Source organism: Passer domesticus, chromosome 1 (genome assembly GCF_036417665.1).
Source record: "Passer domesticus isolate bPasDom1 chromosome 1, bPasDom1.hap1, whole genome shotgun sequence".
Taxonomy (NCBI): domain Eukaryota; kingdom Metazoa; phylum Chordata; class Aves; order Passeriformes; family Passeridae; genus Passer; species Passer domesticus.
Genome location: NC_087474.1, coordinates 81067333 through 81083164, shown reverse-complemented (window position 1 = coordinate 81083164; position 15832 = coordinate 81067333). Strand labels below are relative to the sequence as shown.

Sequence of the window (15832 nt, the reverse complement as noted above, 5' to 3'; positions counted from 1 at the left end):
ATGTAACCCAATGAATGAACCCTCGTGATAGAAGAAGAAGAATCTGCAAGGGTGATGGGCTCATGAAGCCCAGAGTATGCCCAGATGCAAAGAAACTGACTTCTGCCTTCACTCTAAAGGCACCAGAATGGGTTTTGCTTTAGATGGACAGCAGTTGAGTGGCTTAACTGGAGGTGTAAATGTCTCCCTGAGTTAGTCAGACCGGAACAGGGGGAATGAGTTCATGCTCAGCCCAATATAGAGTATAAAACAGCAAAAGTATTTTGAAGAGAGAAACAATGTTGAGCTGTTTTCAACCATTGATTCCTGGTAAGGTGTGATGCCAGTGTTGTGACAGTCAGCAGAAGACAGGACTGGTAATGGAATTGATCTGTATATGATTTATCTGTATATTGCAACTGATACATTTTGTGAAGCAAAGTTTACTTCTGTATTGTGTTTTCAATATATTATGTATCACTCTGCTAAATCAGAAACTCTGTGTGGCATCAAACATCTCCAAGTAAGTAAATTTTACAATTAACACTATTCATTCCATACACAGAATATCTAAAAGAACCTGATCAGAATACGTTGAACACTGACATGTGGCTTTGGGAAAAGGCTTTTCTTGTCTTGAAAGTTAGAGTAGAGGAAGGGTAGGGCTTAGCAATCACTTTTCAGGGTAAAAGAGGAGAAGAGAGACACCAGTCCTGTAGAATTGATGATGATATTGACTTTATTTAACTGAAGTTAAACAAAGTGTCCTAGTAGTGTCCTAGAAAATACATGAAGAGTGATTCTTCCAAGATTACAAATGATAAGCATTTACCCCTGAAGTAAGCTAAATGTGCTTCCTTACCTCAATGGAAAGCAGTCTCAGACGGCCTTCTAAAATAGAGAAAAAAAAAGCTGGATATGTACTTTCACATAGAAGATTAATATAGGTAGCTTAACTCCTGAGAGACCAAACTAAAGTAAATTGTACCAAATACAAAGCCATAAGTTCCAACACAGCAAGGAAAGTTTGGATTGGCAGTTCTGTGAAATATTTGATTCAATGTGATATTTGCCATTCTTGTAATAATTTTCAATATCAGGGTGGCTTGAGGGAATGGATGGGAAGACAGAAAGTGTCTAGGCCTGAATGGTCTTTCTAAATAGTATATCTGTTTTGGGGACAGAAGCTGAGCTAGGTGCTTGCTAGGATGTGCCTGTGCATGCCATGTCTTTGATTACATTCAGATAGTGAGTGCTAGTTGCTGGTAGTCTCTTTGTGCAGTACCAAAGTCCTGAGAGTGTTATAGTGCAGTTCTTTCCTGTCTTTGATGAGGTAGCAGAACATGGTTGCTACATGGGAACTAAAGGCCTGCAGATAATACGACATTGTCAGGTTTAGAATCACCAGCACAAAATGTGAGCAATTGGCACTTGTTTTATCACTGTGCAGAATGAGTTCCCATTTGTTATCTGAAGCATAATGATTAGGCAAATGTTTCTAGTCAATTCTGAATGTATTAATTTAAATCTGAATAAAATATCATTTGTACACCTTCTTGGGCAGAGAGCATGCATATTTTCCAGTTATTGCTGTTGACTTAATGAGTGGCTACTTGGTTGTGTACTAAACCCTCACTACCAAGCTGCTTCTCTGGATTAATAATCTTTGTGATATTTCATTAATATTCATTGTTAATTAACACTTATGGAACAGAGAAAGAAATGTGCAGTATAGCATAAGTTTTTTCATCATTTAAACTTCATTAATTCAACATCATGTTTTTTCATCTATTTTTCATAATATACTCTGCCTAAGAAGAACAATACTTGGCAAAATTAATCTTATAGTAGATAAACAGCCTGATAAAAATGAAAGTTTTTTCAAAGCATCCTAAACAACTATTCATATCCTCTCCATTGAGACAAATATTCAAAGTTTCCCTGTCTACTATTCTGCTAAGCTGTTGCACAACAACATATTTTTTCTTGCATTTATGTCATTAACATTGCTGCTTTGTCAAAGTCTAGCATATATTGTGGCAAACCTTGAAGGGAAAGATTTTATCTTCTGTTGGACCAGCTAATATAACCCCAGGAAAAACAAGAAAGCAAGTTTTAATGTATGCCAGTTCTTCCTGCCATTAGAAATTATGCTAGATTTACAATGTTTTCCTCTCAAAGTTTTTTATCTATACTTACGTGAAATAGTCATGAAGGGATGGAGCAAACAAGCAAAGCACAACACACCCTACCGCTTCAAATCCACAAAATTATCAATTCAAAACATTTTGTTGCCTCCAAAATTATTTCTATGTCATAAAAATATTACTTTAATTACAAAAAAGAAACAAAACCAAAAAAACACAAAAACAAGCAAACAAAACACACTAAAAAACCCCAAGAGCATTTATAACTCTTGATAAAGGATCAATTGTAAAGTTTTCTGGAAAGAAAGACAATATAGAGGAAATAATATTGAAAAAATTCCCTGAATTACATTATCTATCTTCATATCTATGATGAAGACAAATCCATCCAAATCCTCCATTAATTTCAATGATAAAGGGAAAACATCAGAGTTAAACCTTTTAGAAAATCAGTCTTTGGGGTTTTATTCTTAAAATACTGAAGAAAATGCATCCTTCTGTGAAAAGGCAAAATTAGCATAAGTTTTGTTTGTAAGTTGAAATCTGGATCAAAATGTTGCAAGGCTTATACACAGCATTTCTATCGCACAAAAGGTCAGCTGTTGTTTTGGCTGACATTCTTAATATAGTAATATTTCACAGCTGGTAATTTGCAGCCAGTAATAGCCAGATGGTGCTTTTTCTAAGGTGAATTTAGAGCATTTTGAGCAGTTGTAAATGTGAGACTCATAATAGCACAGCAACACAGAGTATTCTAGAGCTCTATCTTTCTGGATTCAATAGCATGCTTAATCACAGCCAAGACCAGACACGCTCTACATGGTAAACTGAAATAAGGGACCTATGTTAATAAGGCATAAAAAAATTGCTGTATTTTTGACCTCTGTCAGACTTAAAATTCAAGTCACAGAGCTCTTTGCTCTCCTGAGAATGCTTATTTTGAGATTTTCTGCAATTTTTGTTCCTATTTTGTCAGACTTTAATTTAAATTACTGCCTTATTATTCCAGGTGTCCCGGGTGCCTATGTAAAACATTTTATGTTACCAGACACTAATATTATGAGTCTTTGGAGAGCTGGAAGAGAAGATAAAGGTGTGGATCTGAAAACATGTATATCTGGAATAAAATTTGTCAAAAAGAAACCAAAATTGGAGAAATAAATAATATGTTTGCCATATTTATGCAGCAAGACTATGTAATCCTTGTTTTTAAGGAAACCTGCTCAGTAAAATCTTGTTGTCATGTTCAGTTCCAAGCCTGAAGTGTTTATAATGGGCAAGGGAATGGTAAATTATGAGCTCCACAGATTTCTTGCCAGTTGATAATATTTTCTAAAAGTTATTTAAGGTAATGGCTTGACATAATAATCTGCTTTCAGACTATATTAGTGTTAGACCCATTGTCAAGTGAAAGATGTCTGAAACCAAAAAACTCCTCATCTCCCTGTCCCCTAGGAACCTTTCCAGGAAGCACATATATATTTTTAAAATATAATGTTGACTAGAGTCTTGTGAAATAATGTTGATATTCCTGGATTTCAAGGCAAAAATCCTTGTCCTGGTGATATATACTAGTCTCCAGGGTTTTTGTTTTGTCCAGTGAGCAACAAATTTACCAATATTCATTTGTAAACTTTCCTTGCAGTTGAGCTAATGGTATGTGCAGTAACAAGAAGACAGAACATTGGACTACAGGGATCTGAATGGTTATAGAGTCTAATTTCTCCCAGCCGCAGGCAACGAGCCACATGTATGCTCTCACTTAGTGGGAGAATACAAATCCAAAGGAAAGTAGTGCCATTTCATCCCAAAAAGGGCAAAAGTATAAAGATCAAGCAAAACATCTAAACAAAAGATTTTGAAAATAATTTTTTAAGAAGCTAAAACTACAACGGAATTAATATTTAATGAGGATTGTTAGGAATTAAGTTCGCTATATCTAAAACTATAGTACTGTTCTTGTTTAACTAAAAGACAGGGTTTATAACTGAATAAAGATTATTGTTTTCCTCTTGAAATTGCTTTGTGAATAGCCATAATATCTGCATGTCTGTACCTTACTTTTATAAAGGTGGAAGAACTCTTGAACTGAACTTTTGGCTGCAAGGGCTCTCAGCTAGTGAGGGATATTCTCTGCTTGGGGAGACCACAGCTCCTGTCTGTTGTCATCCCAAGGACCTGAGGTTAGCAGGTTAGACACCTGATGTGTCCTCTTACATCAGCAAGGAGCAGAGCTCCTTAAAGTGGTGAGAGTGCTGCAACTAGCAACCCTTTCTGTACACCTTTCCTAGACTGTGAAAAGGAAATGTTCAGATAGTAGAAGCTTAGTGCTTCATGAAGATCTTGTGTTTATGGTGCCTGCATTCCTCCCTGGGAAATAGGTTCACCTAAGTACTGTATATTGTGCAGCTGCTTTCCTCTTTCCATAGTTTTCAGGGGGAGAGGTAAGTGAAGTGGGCAGTGAGTATTTGGAAATGTCTAACAAGAGTATTTTATGACTATCATAAAACTCCTAAATTATTTTTTTTTTGTATTTGCATTTAAGCAACATAGTAATCACTGTTTTTCTCCTTTATGATTTAAAACTCATAAGTAGTTGTATTCAGAGGCTCTGTCTTGGTTTTTGTAGTAACAAAAGCCTTCTGTTTGGAGACAGAGTGATGCAGCCAAATATTTTGGCTGCAGTAATGAAGCCAAATATTTCAAATATCTATCAATAAATGTCTACATTTTCACAGAGCCAAAGGTTCACAGACCTCCCAAATGGGTGGTCATTGTGTGGCTGGGATCTACAGGGTTTCTTTGTTCTTGCAAGATGGGTCAGTGGCAAACCAGAGGTACTTTTAGAGTGTACCTTGGTGAGTCATAATATATTCCATCATTTTAAGCTTCTTCTGAGAACTCAAGTGGCTGATTATTGGTAATGTATAAGGGTATCTTAGCCACAGAAAATAATTTTCCAATGAGTTACCAAAAGATGAATAAATATTTTATTTCCTTATATTGACTATTGTAGTGAAGTATTATATTTCCCTGTTTTAGCATCTGATAAAGTTATTCTGTGTAATTTTTTGGTTGACAAGATGTTCATCATGAGTCAGTAACGTGCACTTTCATCCTAGAAAGCCAGCTGCCTCTGGGACTGCATCAAAAGAAGTGTGGTAAGCAGAGAAAGGGAAAGAATTCTCCTCTGGTTTCCTGAGATCCCCTTGGAGTGCTGTGTCCAGCTCTGGGGCACCCAACAAAAGAGAGATGTGGACCTGGTGGAGTGAGTCCACAGGAGGGACAGGAAGATGACCAGAGGGCTGGAGTACTCCTGTTTTACAGAAAGGTTGGGAGAGATGTGGCTGGTCAGCCTGGAGAAGAGAAGGTTCTGGGGAGATCTTATAGGACATTCCAGTGCATAAAGGGGGCCTATGAGAAATCTGGAGACGGACTTTTAAAGAGGGTATGTAATGAGAGAATATGGGGGAATGGCTTCAAGCTAAAAGAGGATAGATAAATTAGATGTTAGGAAGAAACTCTTTACTGCCAGTGTGGTGAGGCACTGGCACAGGTTGCCCCCGCTCCCATTCCTGGCAGTGTCCAAGACCAAGGTGAATGGGACTCTGAGCACGCTGGTCTCATGGAAGGTTTCACTCTAAATGGTGGGGGTATTGTAACTAGTTGATATTTAAGATTTTTTTCCTAGCTGAACTATTCTATGAATCTATGAATTTTGTAACTGATTGCTTGAGAAAGATCCCAGTAAACCAGGTCATGTCATCCCAAACACACTTGGATGCTGTAAGAGAGGAGGAGAAATAGCAAAGTTAACAAAAGATGTGATGTTTTCCAGGGGAATATAGAATGATATTGTTTTGTGTGACACATAATTTTTTTTTTCCACGTATGTTTAGAAAATGCTGAATGACTGCTTTCTTCAATACAGAGCTGGGAGGAAGAAATGCATGGCTGGAGGACAAAGATTTATAAGCCAAAAACTGCAGGGAACTTAGTGGTGCTGTAAGTAAATGTCTAGCCCAGTGACACCCCAGTGAGGGTCAGACCTTTGAGGTGAAGTAGCCATCAGAATGAAGTGAGTTGTTCTACTGGATATGTAGGACAGAAAGAGATTACCAGCAGGAAAGGAATTAAATCTATTTGTGCCTCCAGGACACTTTGTTATAAATTTGATCCATTTATGCTTCTAAAAGGTTGTTTAAAACCCTAATTAGCAACAGGAAACCTGAAGGACTTGAACTGCAATCCATTGTTTTGTTTAATGTGGAATGTGGTGAATCTTGCCCAAAGCGCCAGAGACAGGAATAGGAAAGCTGCTTGTTCTGTGTATAACAAAGTGCAATGTGCATTGCCCTTAACCTTAGCTTTTCCCCCTAGTCTTTAACTTAAAGAACTAATTTGAACAAGACAGAATTCATTAATTTTACCTAACTATAGCCTAAGAGGAAGTTGGGCAAAATTGCTAATAACTGTGTCTCTAAATGTGGAGTTGCTATTTGTACAAAGCCTGTCTGAGCAGAACTACTCTTAAAACTGCATCCTGCGTGACTTACATTTCTTAACTCAAGAGGGCAAAATGCAGTGAGCATGAGTTATCATAAGCTTTCATCTTAAACAAAGATGATAGTGCTACGTGGAGGTAAAAATTAACTGTGACTAATCAGCAGACATCAGAGGATTTTCATATACTGATTTTTCACAAAGGCTTACTTAACAAGGGAGGAAGGAGGAAGCAAAGTAGAAGTTGTTGACATAGAACATATAAAATCTAATTACTGCTCTACTGAACTGGCCAACTATTGAAACTCTTCTAAATTCTTTTTGGTGAAGGAACAGAAACCTAATCATTCTCAGAGAAACCAAGAAGTAGACAGGTGTAACTGCTTTGTGAGAAATGGATTTGAAGTTTTAAATGCTGTCTTAGGTTAAATTTATTTTCACCTTTGCAAATCTTGTGCATGTTATTTGCATTATTTATATATTTCTTTTATTCTCTACAATAGCTTTGTGTTTCTGTCATCTCAGATACAGCAGTACTGCAATGTGATACATGATACAAAACTGTCTTTTTTTCCCTTGGCAAAGTCCACATGCTAAATTTATTGTCCAGCCTTCTTAGGAATTCAAAATGAAAATGGCTTGTTGAGAAAGATTATGCATATGCTTTCTAAAAGGACACCACTTTTTAAAGTTGTGTTTAAACAGTAAGGGGTAATGTTTCTAAGCATTAACTAGTACTGGACTACATACTAAACTGACTTCAAGTTGGGATTCGTGCTTTTGCATAATGTAATATCTCTAGTAATTTCTGGCACTAATAAGGCTATTATAGCTGTTTTTTAGTGTGCTTCCTGAGGTTTTTGGTTTTGGTTTGTTTTTGGTTTTTTTTCTCATTTAATACAAATGCTGATATTAGAGGTAACTTGAAGACAGGATTACTTTGGGTTTTCCTAGAATTTTCATATGGAGTTATTTCTGCTGAAAATATTGTCTTAGCTTAAACTTTTTTTCTTCCTCTCCTCTCTTCAGCTTCATACTTGTTTCTGATACACTGGCAGTCAAAGGATCATGCCCCTATCAGAGAAAACATGTTTGTTTTCTCAAAACTGTCTGTCATCTCTAACTTACTTGCCAATGAACCTCTGATCCATCAGCATATGCTTGCAACAGGATGTTAATATTTTCAGCTGTCCAAAGCAAACTGTTACTGCAATTGCACGGAATCAGCTTTTTCACCTCTAGACTGCCATTCTTCTTTGAAGTCTGCATAGTCTTTAAAGCAAAACTATATACTTTATTCATAATCAGAATGGTCTGGGAATTAATGGAAAACTGATAAACAAATTTGTTCACTTTGGGAATAGGTCAAACCAAACTGAACATTCAGAAATGCTGTAGATGGCATAGCAAGGTGTGCCAGAGGGAAAAAATAATCAGGACTTGATAAGGTGTCTCGATTTTTCAAAACCTAGGAATAATGTTGACGGTTCTTTAACTCAGCAATCCCCACTACTGCCACAGCACTCCACACATGTATTTAGTTCCACCTAAATACATGTGCTCACCCTTTCAAAAATAAGATATGGACAATAAAATAATACATAATGTTCCTTGAACCAAAAGAATTCTCCATGCATTTGTCTTGTGGAATCCATCAATTTGTGATGAGCTAGAGGAAACATTTCTTTGCTGATGTTTATAGGTATTTTACCTTATGTATCTGACAAGTCCTTACTCAGAGGAAATATGAAAGGCTAAATGCATAAATATATTTATTTTGTTTTGTTTTATTTTATTTTATTTTAATTTTTATTTTCTTTTATTTTATTTATTTTATCATATTAAAAGTTTGACTATGTGTTACACAAAGTAGACAGGAAAAGGGTAGTCTGGATCCCCTCCACAATCCCCTACCCTCCCACCTCTAAAGATAATTTTGGATACCTAAAATAAGGCTTGTTTTTGTGGAAGAAGAAAAGATTGTAAGAATTTGAAGACGTAGCATAGTTTACTAGAGCCTTTGTTGAGGTATTTTCTGACAGTTTGCATAGAAAAATAAAATATTTTTTCTTCCTCAAGTAGATTTTGTCACATTGCAGTTGGATTAGTTTAAACCAACTACATTATAGTTTTGACAGTAAGTACTGCAGTGTAAGGCTCGTTTGCATATTATCTGTTGGAGAATCTGATGTGGGGGTTTATATTTTAAAAATTGTTTTCTATCACAGTTTGAGATGCCACCTTGAGATGCCATAGCATGTGGACAGCTGAATGCTTGAGACACTTATCCATCAATGCCACTCTTCAGGTAATAGTGCAGTAACTGATACTTCCTACTCATATTTATTTCCAAATGATAATTTAGAGATGACTAAGAATTTTATTTTAATATTGGATAAATTTTGTACCTACTCATTTGTTTTCCTAGCATTTAAAGAGGAATATAACAGTGTATATAACAGTATATAAAAATACAGTATAACAATGAGTATAGCAGTGCCTAAAAATACTCTAGAAAAGAACAGTTTAACAAATATCTGCAGAAAAGATTCTCTGTAAAATAGTGTTAATTACAGTGTTGACTGAAAAGAAGCTTTTGGAGTGCCCATTCAATAGTAGGGGATTTTGGAAGGTACAGGGAGCCAGAAGACCTGATCCAGCCTTTTGAAGGGGATAAGTTTTCAAATTACCCACTCCTTGTCCACCCTTTAGCTTTATCTGCAGATATGCTGAGCAATGGAAGCTGCTTCTTAAATTTGTTCCTTTCTTTGTATTTCTGTTTTATAGCTGTTGACATTTATTTTCCTGCTTTTAAAAGTACTACATAAGTTTTTTAAAAAGAAAACATATTTAAATGCTGAGACACCAAACAGCTAGTAATATTTTTTGTAAACTTTCAGGCTTTGTAAATTTCTTCAATACAGAAATAATCAGAGTTAGATCTTTGTAGATGGGCAGGGTTTATAACAGTGGCCTTTATTAATGTGGGAAAGCATCAGTTCCAATTTTAAGACTGCTGATTTTGACACACTTTTTTTGCAAATTCAACAAGCAATTTCACTAGCCTTGATTTCTAATGTGCACATGAGTGCCCCATAGCTCTCTTCAGACTTCAGAGTGTCTGATCCTGAGGCACTGGGGGCCCAAATATAACTTACAAATTCAGGATTATTTAATGCTATACAAATACTGTGATTTCTGGAATTCACTGTCTCATTCATGACTTTAAATGTGTCTGTCATGTCCTGCTTACAGGACAAAATGAAAGACACATTAACTTGGAATATACCTGGTGGTGTTGCAAAAGATGCTTAACAAACTGAAAGACTAGGACAGTGGTAATCCTCTAATATTTCCTGTATGAGGTAGCATTTATATAGCTTATTTTTTCTGTAGAAAATAATTGCAAAGAGTAGTTTTTAAGTGTTTTCAAAAAAACTGACACATGCCATTTGAGGTAGTAAACCTTTGATGTCTAAACCAGAACCAAATTTCAAAAAAAGTAATTTTCAGTAATAGACAAGAAATATTGAAAGCTTCTTTGAAAAGGAGAGCCTTAAACACAGAAAGGACTTAGTGAACAAATGATACTTTAGTTCCTGGGTTATTTTTATGTAAGAAATGAGGTTGCTCTTGAATGACATGTTTTTGCAACAGTCACCAAACCCTGTTCCTAGATGTAAATATATAATTGACAGAATCCCTTGATGTAAGCCTTTTGCACTTCATGTATCTTTTGAATGTGAAGAATTAAGAAGAAAGCACAAGAACTGGGGGGAGAGCAAGGGGAGAAGGGTAGTGGTGGTGCAGAGAGGGGAGAAGTCAGACTGGAAGATTGAGTGATGAAATGTAAGAGGAGGTATTGGTGCTGTTTAAAGCAGATAATCAAGAAGTCTGCAATGCCTGAATGCATTGGCATTTCACAAAGAAGAGTGAAGAAGGGGAACAAACCCATAAACATTAAGGTCTGAGAACGACTGGGAGAAAAGGCATTTCTTCTTTGTCCTGGGTAGGACAGAGAGTGAGCAAAGGGTTGAGTAGGTGCCAGCCAAGGTCAACACCTGATATATGAAATTAAAGATCATTCAAGCCTGAACCCTACTTGGATCCCTGCTGGTGTGAAGGAGGGGCAGGGTAGGTAAGCTCACCTGGACAAGGCATGCCGTAGTGCTTGGGTTCACACACACAACAGGAGCAGCGACAATGAAGCTGGCAGGCAGCCTGGCTGTTTTACAAAACATTTCAGTGGCATTTTGCAGCACTGCTGCAACACCACACTAAGCTTTAATGCTGTTCCCTTGCTAAGTAGTGGGAAAAAATAAATAGACAAGAGGTAAAATTTACATCCTTATGGTAGTTGATGAAGCATATTTAAGTCCAGTGCAAATTGCCCAGGGGCCCACAATATCTACCTCAGTATACTATACAATGCAGGTATAAAATCCAGATGCACTGGGAGGCTTAGATAATATTATTTCATGCATAATTTCCTATTTCCTGCTGTTTTATTTTCCCACTTTCCTGAGACTAGCTATTAAGTTTATTATGAATTATCGGTTTAATATCTACTGTTTACTTAATAGAAAAGCAAAAAAAAAAAGTCTGTTACTCTCACTTTTTTTAATCTTTGCTATAGCTGTGGTAGGTTTTTATGGAAATTCTTTTTTATCATATTACAGTATTTGCAGTTATTTCCTTATTTTTTCCCCTTCATTTTTATTTGTAAACAGGTGTCTTGCTCAGAACCAGAATCATATTCTTTTTTTTATAAACTTTGAGTGTTGTCTGTGGTTCTGTGGAAGGAATTATTAATTTTCTGACTTTATACAGGATGTTGTATTATTATATTACTTAAGAAATAAAGGAAATTTAGAAGGATTAGTTGAATATATCTAATTTGATATACACTGTAAACTGCTCTTTAATAAAATAAAAAAAAATAAAACAAAAACCTCTTTCAAGTAACTTGGCCAGATCCTCCTCAGAAAAGTTTTCCTTCCACAAGTATTGAAATCTAACATGCACCTCTAAAAGGGTAGGAACAGGCAATCCTTTTTACTTTTCTTGCCTAATGTAAAGGCATTTCAGAAGGATACCTGAATTTAAGCATGTGATTAAGGAACTATTAGCATGATGAAAACCTCTGAAGTGTACCGCTGAAGGAGTCTCTTCTTATTGCAGTGATTGTATTGTTTCTTCCCTTCAAAATTACTTCTAATGGTTTTCTTGTTTGTGCATTTAGAAACATTGACAATGCTCCCTGACTTTTGGAAAACTTTTTGGGTAACAGCAGAGCATCTCCAAAATGAAGGAGTGGAGGTATGTAGTGAGGCAAAGCACTGCATCTTTAGAAAAATATTTTTTCAAGCTTCAGTAGTTAAATGGGTCTGGCTTTTTCTAAGTCACTTTTTTCTTTTTCACTACAGTGATGTCCTACTTTCACTATTGTCCTATTGATACCATTCTCACTCTTTAGGACAGGCAATTAATAGAATCATTATTAACGTATTAAAAAAGAACCTTTGTTTTGACATATGTTTTTAAAGCTTTTTCTTTATACCTAATGAAGATAATTATAATTGAGAAGAGACTATAGCATCTTTGAAAGACTGTTGCAGGTGTTTAAATTCTCTTCTGTTACTTCAGCCTGTTACACTGCCTCCTTCCTCTTGTGCTTTTGAGTTGGGAACCATCATGTTGCCCCCAGATGACTCATTCTCACTGTTCAGCACCTCACATACTCTGTTTGTGACTTTCCTGACTTTATCATCACAATCTGTGTCACAATGGCAAAGCCCCATTAAAAAAGGTTCTGTTGTTTTGATCTTCTGTCTTTCATTGCACTCAGCTGTAGATTGTGGGTCCCCTTTAAATCCCCAAGATAGATGCAATTCATGGAGCTGCACCCCTTATCAGCTCCACTACTGGTATTTTGTTTTATCTTAATGTTTCATCTCCTACAGTGAGGTTTTTTTTGAGGAGAGATCCTCCTACTAGTTTGAAATATACTGTTGCCTGTAGTTCTGGCACTGGTTGGCACTGGTGCAAACTAATGGTGAGACATTTGTACTCTTTAGAAGGCTATTTTAAAGCATTAGAATCCATTGAGGTCTAGAATAAGAAAGAGCTGATTATGTTCAAGTGGCTTAACTGGGCAGAAATGTAAGCAGTGAAAATTTAGGCAGCTTGCATGGCATAAACAAATTACATTGTTTACAACACAGAAACTAAATGTGAAAGGTTATACTGACCTTGTTCAGAAATTAAATTACAGGTGGGACATTTCTGTTAATGTAGCGTCGTATGCTACAATTACTTTTTGTTTGTAACAAACAGTAAGGTTAAGACAGATTGATAACAATAAATGTTATAACGAGCAATAGACTTTTCTGATGCAATTCTAACAAAGTGATTTGAGACCAATAGAATCATATCTACTATGGCCATGCATATGCTTAAGTCATGCTTTGCAGTCAATATGTGCAATTGATAAAATAAATCATAAAGAAGTGTTAAAAAAGGGACTTCTCTGAGTTACACTTCTGGATATCATGCAATCCTCCTTCTGCCATCCATAATTCATATGAGCTTTTGTTTTGGTTTGGACAAGGAACAAATGAATGCTAGTCCCCTTTTCAAAGACAGCTTATGCAGACAATGGCAAAGAATGAAAACAATATTTCATATTTTGAGTAGGTTTTTCTATTATATATTGAATTATATTTTTCAGTTCTGTCTATATATGTCTGGCTGTTCTACTAAGGAAAGGCTTTGTGGAAGAGCTAGACATTCAGTCCCTCTCTTCCCACAGTCACCCAGGGTTTTTTTTGTATTTCCACAATCTTTTGTTTCTTTTGGTAATAAAATCAGTACCAACACTATTCACACAAGCAAAGGCATATAGGGTGAAATATTTGCTGAACTGTGTAACTGTCTAGAAACCAACTTTTATCTGAAATAGATAAGACAAAAGATTTTTTTTCTCAATAGGTGGAGTTTTTCTCTTTCTTCTAAAAGTTAATCTTGCACCAGAATAAAGTTGATGTACGCACTGCAAGTATTGTTATTGAAAATAATGAATACTAGTTTACAGGGGTTTCTGGATTTGAAATTGTAATGAGCTTCAAAGGTTCCTTAAATTATGTTTCTATCACTTCAAGAATTTCTTTTCACTTCTGTAGCATCCTCCATAACACAATCTGCAGTTGTTTGTCAAGGACTTGAGTGTTACTCAAGCAATGCAAAGGGAATATTTGATGTCTGCTTATTTTTGCACACCTTGTAAAAATGTTCTCTTACCTCAAAGGTGGAAAAAAATCCTCTAACAAACCTGAACTGAGAGGCAAGGGTGACTGTATGGAGTGTGCCAAAAGTAATTTTATAGTTACATCTTCATTTCTTACCTACTATTCATGAGTGTCCTGAGATATAAATACTGTTTGTTTTTATTTCCAGAGTGCCCTGTAAAAATTGAGAGCCATGAAATGAAGTGCTTACAGAGAACATAAACCTTCAGTAGACTGGTACTGTATAAACTTCATAAACTCCAAAAATCTGCCTGTATTCCAAGTTATATTGACGTTTCTTCTGTAAATTGCACTATCTATTGCCATGATTTAGCTTTCCAGTTTTTAGAATGTCAACTTCCTCAGAGAAATCAGTGAGCAAAATCATAGATCTTATTGTTTACTTTCAGGAAACAATGAATGTAGACTTCATAAGATTTCTATTTTTGGTCTAATCATAAATAACTCATAAACACACACAAAAGATGGGAGAACAGGAGCTTCTCAGGATCTGTAATCCACATAGAGATAACTTGATCTTTACTGATAAACTACTGAAGTACTTTCAGCACATATGGTCTTTTCTTTCTATATGATAATGTTTAAATCTGTGACAGGAGTTGTTTATTTTAAACTGAATTTTAGATGCTTTCATTTTATTAAAGTCCAGAATTTGGATGTTCAAAATTGTGCCAAACACTTAAAACCTGTGAGCTTTCTTACACCCATAGTCTTATTTATAACTGAAGATTTCTGTCTCTGCAGCATCTTAATCCCAATGCTGTCCAGCAGTTATGCGTCAATGTCATGCACAAACCCAAACTTTTGGGCAAAGTCTATTTGTTCACTTACTCTCTACCCTCCTGTAGATGGTAAGGAAAGGAAGAAACTAATTGTCTGCTAGGCCCCTCTACCTGCAAAACAGCAAGTTCAGCACTGATGCTGTTATGTGGTGAAGTGTCTGTAGGTATTACAAAACATGGAGATCAAGCCTAGGAAAGGGTTGTTACTCAAGAGCTCTTACTTTCCTGACCATTTCCTACAGCTAAATTAGGTTACATCTGGTCACCTACCAGCATTGGTGCTTTTCTGAATTACTTATTCAAAAACCTAATTCTTACTTGGGGTATCCCACTTTGGTCCCAAATACCTTCTGGAACATCAGATGTTCCAGATTGCTGTGGCAGTATGTTTATATTATAGCTTCCATTCTTGCTCTTTACAGGACTATGCTTCCAATGCTAATTGCAGAGTTCTCCAGTTGAGAATTGAGTAGTCAAAGGTTAGCCAAGATTTTTTGGGCAGGACGAAATCAAGGGGAAAGGTAATGACATCCATAGTCAGAACTGTAATCTACTTCTTGTGATCTGCTGGCAAAATTCTTATAAAAATTTTTAGATTTTGAGTTTTTCCTTATTCTTTTTATTGTCAGCCTTGCAAAAAATATTATATCAAAGTTCTAAGCCTTGGACGCTGAGGTGCAGCGTGAGAGAGTTGAGCCAACAACAAGTAATTCAATAAAATAACCTTTTTAATAATATAGGGATAATTATTTTCTTTTCCTAATCTGCCCTCTAGAGAAGACTATTGGAATAATCTCGTGTCCCTTCCAATGCTGGGAACATCTTGTTCATGTATTATCAGAGAGATCTTGACTGATATCCATAGCAGGCTGCAGAGATCCTGTCCAAGGAGAGAGGTTCCTCCCTTCTGATCCTTTGAGCTATATATGTAATTTTCTAACAAGCAAACATCTCCATTCATAAAGCATGTTCTCATGAAGGCTTCTTACAGCATTTCCAGTTAAAACTGAGGTCATACAGGTGGTGTAATTGCAGCACCAAGGGGAAGCTGCCTGCATGCTCTTCTATCACAATAAGCTGGCTGAGTTTGTCCTGCAAGCAAGGTGTTTGAGCA

The 15832-nt window shown here is 36.1% G+C and overlaps 1 long non-coding RNA gene across 1 annotated transcript; it reads left to right on the top strand.

Annotated features, from left to right (window-relative positions):
• Positions 1–5254: 5254 nt before the first annotated feature.
• On the top strand, positions 5255–14383 carry LOC135288408 (uncharacterized). Its single transcript, XR_010351535.1, has 5 exons — positions 5255–5574; positions 6058–6131; positions 8858–8937; positions 11872–11948; positions 14085–14383. It is a non-coding gene; the product is annotated as an uncharacterized LOC135288408 (long non-coding RNA).
• The last annotated feature ends 1449 nt before the right edge of the window (positions 14384–15832 follow it).